This window comes from Arachis stenosperma, chromosome 1 (assembly GCF_014773155.1).
Source record: "Arachis stenosperma cultivar V10309 chromosome 1, arast.V10309.gnm1.PFL2, whole genome shotgun sequence".
In the NCBI taxonomy this organism is placed as follows: domain Eukaryota; kingdom Viridiplantae; phylum Streptophyta; class Magnoliopsida; order Fabales; family Fabaceae; genus Arachis; species Arachis stenosperma.
Window position 1 is genome coordinate 16,485,761 of NC_080377.1, and position 6,844 is coordinate 16,492,604.

Genomic DNA, 6,844 nt, shown 5'->3' on the forward strand with positions numbered 1-6,844 from the left:
TCTGATAACATTCTTATAGCACACAAATGTATACACTACCTTAAACAAAAGAAACGAGGCTTCGAAATGGCACTCAAACTTAATATGAGTAAAACCTACGACAAGGTAGAGTGAAATTTTATATGGTTTATAATGAAAAAGTTAGGCTTTGAATCGAGATTCATTGATTAGATTTGTGAATTGTTGACAACCGTTTCTTATTCTATTATTGTGGAAGGTCAATGTTATGGTTTTTTTAAACCAAATAGAGGTATCCATCAATGTGACTCTCTATCCCTTTTTCTTTTCTTATTATGTGGAAAAGCACTTTTCTTCTTGCTACACAAAGCAGAACAAAACAGTCTTATTTGAAAAATTTAGATAAACAGAAGATGCCCATCTATAAATCACTTGCTATTCGCTGATGATTCCATTCTATTCGGTAAAGCCTCGAAAAATAGTTGTGCCTCTATTCTAGAATTATTGGAACCTTATGAGAACTTCAGTGAACAAAGAGTTAATCTTAATAAATCGGCCCTATTTTTCAGTAATAACACTTTAGATCTGATTAGAACCTCCCTAATATTTCTCACATAGATGCACAAGATAAATATTTGGGTCTACCTTCTCTTACCAACCGCTCTAAGAAAGCGACCTTCAACTCAATCAAATATAAGGTTATCAAAAGGACACAAGGATGAAAAAGATGCTTGTTATCTAATGGAGGAAGACAGGTATTACTCCAAACAGTTCGTAAATGTAAGACCCAGAATCTTTGAAAAGTCTTATTATGATCAAGTCTCAAATCCTACAGTTATTTATAGCCTTAATTTCAGTGATTATTTTATTAAAGATAATTAAGGCAAGTTTTGATTTATTGGATTTGAGATAAGTTATGATTTTTATCCAATTTCACAATTGTTGGATTATTTTCTATATTCAAATTTATAAAGTTGGTAGTTATGAAATAATAAGGATTTTATATGATTTGGATTAGATAAATAATATTTTAAATATTATTACTGCTATTTTGGAAAATGAAAAAATTAAGTATATCATTTCTAATTATTTGGTTGGGACATTTTATTGAAAATAAATTGTAAAAGTGAGGAGCAAATAGTATTTTCTATATACAATTAGTGTTGGATTTAATTTGGGTTTCAATTACTATATTATCCCTATTTTTATGTGAAATTACCATAATGCCCTCAACCCTAATTTTATTCAAAAACCCTAACCCTAAAACCCTAACCCGGTTACCCGATTTCCCCATCAGTAGCAGATCTCCCCCTCTCTCCAATTTGATGCGCAACCCTATCCTACACACACTCACGATTCCCTGAACCAGGGGATGAGAAAGAACGAAAATGGAAAGGTAGGGGGAAAGGGGAAGGAGGTCACTGCCCAATCCACGCCGCCATACCCTTTTCCTTAGCTTCAGTAAATCAGAAAGAAAGAAAGAGAGAACGGGAGGAGAGAAATGGGAGATCAGAGAAGTGGAGAGGGGAAGAGGAAAGACGACGCCGGCAAGCATCACTGCCGCCGCGCCGTCGTGTTGCTGCCGAGTGAGAGGAAGCCGCGGACCACAGTCATGGGCAGAAGAAAGAGCGCGAGCCAGGGCACGCGAGACGGAGCCGCCATTGCTGGGTCACCGTCCAGCCTCGCCCCATCGTCCATCCTTGTCCCACCGCGTCTCGTGATCACCGCCGTCGCGCCTGGTCACCCTTCGAGCTCGCCATCGACGGCGTTGCGTCTCTGTCATGCGAGGGGAGCGCGACCCACCACGTGGAGCTGCGCCGCCGTGCATCTCCGCTGCCGTCACAAACCATCCAAGCCTCTTCGCCATGGTCGCCGCCGTGGGTTTTGGCTGCTGGTGAGGAGAGGGGAGCAGTCACCACCGCAGAAGGAGTTTCGCACGTCACTGTGAGCTGCGAATCACTGACCGAGAAGAAGCTCCATCCTCGTTACCGCACTGGAGTGGTTGCAGCCAGCACCGTACAACGCCATCGCCGCTGCCGGCGAAGGAAGCTTGCCGTCACAATTCAGTCGCCATCGAGCCTGAAGGGAAACACCATTGATACCACCTGACAGCAGCTCCCCTGTGTTCCCAAACTCCATTCTTGGAACAGTAACACTTTAAACCCTGCTCTAGTTTCAGTTTTGTTCCTATGTTTTCTTCCTGGCCTAATTATAGGACTATGGATTATTGTTTTAGTTGTTGCTGGTTTATCATTCGAAAATGGCATAATTGATGCTGAGGCCATTGTTGTTCTTGCTCCTTGAGATCTGATGCCACAATTGCTGCCATGTCAATTCGGAGTTTCAGTTGCTTCGTTTTGTTAATTCGGTGAGTATATCTGTTTCGGAAAGCCTCGTGTTCGTATTTCGTTGTGTTCGGTTAATGAATGTGAATTTTGATAACGTGGGGTTAAGTCCTGATTGTTATATGTTCGAGTAGAGTTGTTATGGTTGCTGAGGAAACGGTTTGGAGCTGAGGTTACGGCTGCCACAATTGTGGGCTAAGAGGAAACAAGTTGTGATGAGTCTTAGAGTTTTCGGGTTTCGACATTTGAGGTAGGGGCGCTTTCCAAAAACTATGTTTTATGTATTGGAATTATTACATATGGATACTGATGTGAGATATTGTGTATTTAGTGATTGTATCTGCCTTATGTATTATTTGATTGACTCGAATGATTATGGATGTTGGTTTGGCTGAATTTGTTGTGCGGCTTGTGAAATGTAATGTTTGAAGTTGATTCTTTAAAGATTTGAATCTGAGTTTAATCCGTTGAGGATTGATTTGATTGAGCCAATTATTTTAATGATGTGAAGAGTCGAATGCACTTTTGAATTCAGCACGGTTTATTTTAATTGATTTGGTTTCGGACAAATGATTTGTTATTGAGCCGTTTCTTTAAAGCTTTGGAAATGAGCTATATCGATTGATATTGAGTTGATTTTGAAATGATTTCCTTGAGAGACGCCACTGAGGTGATTGTTGGATTTAGCTTGCTTTAAATTGATTTCTGGTTTTGAGCTGTTGAAAAGGAATGAGAAATGGTTTAGTTGGGACCCGAACCGGGTGGCAAAAGTCTAAGTTTTAGGGGAGGTGCTGCCGAAATTTCTACAAAACTCCTACACTTGTTTGTAAAGTTATTTAAAAAGGGTTGGATTTGAGAAATGGTATTATTTGATTTATTAAGAGAATATTTATGTTTTCAAGCTTAATTTATTTACGGAACTTTATGCGTTGAGTTCGGCTTATTTAGAAATGAACTATTTTTACCATTTGAATCACTGAAGGAAAGAATGATGCTCTAACGTTGGTTTCAATATAAAAAAGGAGTTTTTAGTGATTTTTAAAGGAACCTAGACTTTTGATTGAGTAATCAAGTTTGAGGCATTTTGGAAGAGTTGGAAAAATGGGTTCCAAAAAGGATTCTAAAAGCGGTTTGATTCAAATGAACCGGTTCTGTTTCAAATGAGTTGATTTTTGGACCGTGTTGGAACTTGTGATTTTGTATGGTTCGGTTTCATAATAAACTCAGTTTTAATTACTTGAACCGAAAATCTATGATTTTAAGAGTTTCAATGAATTTTAAAGAATTTGATGTAAGTTGGCCTTCCCTAAAGACTTGGGACTCTGCCGAGAAACTTTTGTTATAAAATCCCATTGTTGGATGGGTGATTTTGAATGCTTTGAAATAAATCCTTAACTTGCCATGGTTTTGGAAGTTTTGGAAAGAGAATGCCGAGAGTGGCTTTGTTTGAAAAAGGGAACTCACTTTGAGTAAAATTTGGCTTATGAGCCTGAGATGATTTGAGAAATGAGATCCTTTAAAGCCAAGGCTGAAAAGAGTTGAAATTTGATTTCAAAGTGAAATGGCTTGAGAAAAGTGAGTTATGACTTAAATGCCGGTTTTATGAATTTGATGATGTTGAATGATGGAAGTACTATTTTTGTTATGGGCCAGAATGACTGTGTATGATTATGAATATTGGCTGGTTCTGGATTGAACCGTGAGTCGGAATGGCTGTGTGTGATATTGATTTATGGCTGATTATCGAATGAGTTATAAGCCGTATGGCCAATTATGAATTATGAATTTAAGCCGAAGGGCTGTATTTATTGATAAGCTGATTGGTTCTGAATTGAACCGTGAGCCGGATGGCTGAGATGGATGGTGATCCATGATTGAATATAAATGCAAGTATGCAATTGAATGATTTGTGAATTTAAGCCGAATGGCTGAGATGAAAGTTGTAAGCGAGTATGCTTGTGTTTTCTCTCTGTTGTAAGGGTGACAGGGCACCGATACCCTCTAATGGCGACAGGGCGCAGATACCCTCTAATGGCGACAGGGCGCAAATACCCTCTAATGATAATAATGCGCAACAGAGAGACTGTGTCCGGGTTAGCTACCGGACACGTCGGGTTGGCTTGGCAACCGACAGATGATATCATCAGCCACTAGGGACAGGCATGCATCATGTGCATCTATGTGACATTGTTTGGGTGTGCATATTGTACTTGTTTTGCCTATGTGATTAATTGCTAATTGTTCTACTTGTAATAACTGTTTGTTTGTGTTTGCATCTTCCTACTTGTGTTTGCTTCTGGAACTATGTTGGATTGTGGTGGATTGGTTGTGGTTGGATTGTTTGGGCCTAGGGCCGTGGTTGAATGAGAAGGACCGATGGTTGATTTCGGTTTTGTGGTTCTGGTTTGGAATAAGATATGAAAGGTTATTTTGGTTCAGTATAGATAAACCTTGTTGAAATGCTTTGATGTTTTGAGAATTGAACAGTTCCTCTTTCAGAAAAGATTTTTGACTTTACTTTTATTGTAAACTGTTGTTTTTGAAAAGAGGCATAAGATGGTTATTAATCACTGGTACGGTTTATCTTCATGTATCCTATTACAGTAATTCCCAAAAACCCTCTACTGAGAACCCTTTCGAGGATGATGTTCTTACCCCTTACATTTTTTCCCTTTCAGGATTGGGCGCAGAAGTTACGAAGAATTTATTTAGTTATTGTTGTGATGTTCTGTATTGCTTTGGATTATTAATTATTGTACCCTCGCCTTTATCTTGATATATTCTATAAGAGGGATAGGAATTGTATTGGTTAATGTCTGTAATATTATTTATACATATATGTATGTATATATATGGATGTACTCTTTATGAGTTTTTGTAAGTTGTATGGTTTCTATGGATGTACGTTATCGAACGAAAGCATTTTTTTGGGAACGGTATTTGCGGTTTAAAGTTTTAAACAGGCTCATATTTTAGTATTAATTAGTATAAGTGTCGTCGTAATGTCCGAGCTATCAGAGTTGCGCAGCCGAAGGCGTGAGCTTTGGTAGTTAGGGTATTACAGTAAAGCTATACCAATATACACATTGTCATGTTTTAAACTGTCAGACAGCTTGCTAAATGAAATTCATAAGATTCTAATCTAGTTCTGGTGGAGGCAGCAAAGTTCTCAAAGGCGAATTGTGTGGATTAGTTGGGATAAGATGACTTGGCCTAAAAAAAAGCGGACTTGGTTTCAAAGATCTCAGGGCTCAAAACCTGGCACTTTTGGGTAAACAGTGTTGAAAAAGCGTGACTCAACCTAACTCTTTTCTTTCTAGAATACTTAAAGATAACTCCTTTAGATTTATTTCTATCCTTACAGCAGAAGTAGGAAACTTACCTTCTTGGGGTTGACAAAGTATTCTTAAAGGGAGACAAGTTGTAGAGAAAGGCATTAGTTGAAAAGTAAGTTCTGGTGATATCCGAATCTTCAGTGAACCATGACTCTCTTCTCCTTGGCCCTTCACTATTCCACTGTCTGTGGCACTACTATCAGATAGTTATCATCTATTATGGGTAAAAGAACTGTTTTTGTCAAATAAACAGTGAAACCAAGTATTAATCTCAAATCTTTTCTCTCCAGAAATTTCTCAGCGAATCCTCTTCATAATCCCAGGAGAAGGTGAAGACACAATTCAATGGGTAATGAACAGAGCAAAAACATATGATGTTGCATCAGGGTACAAGATTGCTTACCAATTTTACCATACCTCCATTTAATTTTATCTGAACTTCATGTAATAGAGGCCAATTTGGAGCCATTTATGGAAGTTGAAAATTCCTCACAAGATTTTGCTCTTTGCATGGAAAACCCCTCTACGGTAAGCTTCCTGTTCTGCTTCTCATCCACTAGCAGTTTCCATCCACTCCAGCAACTTGTCCAATCTGCAAGTCAGCTCTAGAATCACTCATGCACTGTCTATTTTTCTGTGAAGATGCTAATCTAGTGTGGAAGAAGAGTCCTTGGGCTTACCTCATTTCAGACTTTAGATGTTCCTTGTTCTTCGATTGGTGGAAGGATTCGGCATTACAAATTAGATCTCAAGGAACAAGTCCTCAAAGAAGTCGACTAGTTTTGATTATAGTTTGGAATATTTGAAAGGAGAGATGTCAGACGAGCCTTCGAGCATGTCAGGAGCCTTCGGAAAAAGTGCTAGCAACATCGCTTAAGTTGAATTAGGAACTATCTATTTTGCCTTATACATAGTGCCTTAAGATTTCTTCCCTATTTACTTTTCTATGTTATTTTCTTACAATTTCACCTGTTCGTGAATATTTGGGAATCCGCTTTTTCTATTTTTCTTGTCCTGACTTTTGGACATTGTATTTATTTCTCTATTAAGTAAAATACCACTATTATATTTAAAAGAAATTAGTTTAATTTCTTTTGGAAAATAATTAATTAATTTATTTCATTACAAAATATGTTTCTTAAATCCAGCCTCGCTCAGCCCATTTGGATACCCTACTTCATGACATAAATCAATATAAAACACTGA

At 38.2% G+C, this 6,844-nt stretch overlaps 1 long non-coding RNA gene across 1 annotated transcript; it reads left to right on the plus strand.

Annotated features, from left to right (window-relative positions):
- The first annotated feature begins 1,255 nt into the window (after window positions 1-1,255).
- Window positions 1,256-5,755, plus strand: LOC130943466 (uncharacterized). The gene is made up of 4 exons (XR_009071824.1): window positions 1,256-2,107; window positions 2,195-2,326; window positions 2,438-2,553; window positions 4,982-5,755. It is a non-coding gene; the product is annotated as an uncharacterized LOC130943466 (long non-coding RNA).
- Window positions 5,756-6,844: the final 1,089 nt, after the last annotated feature.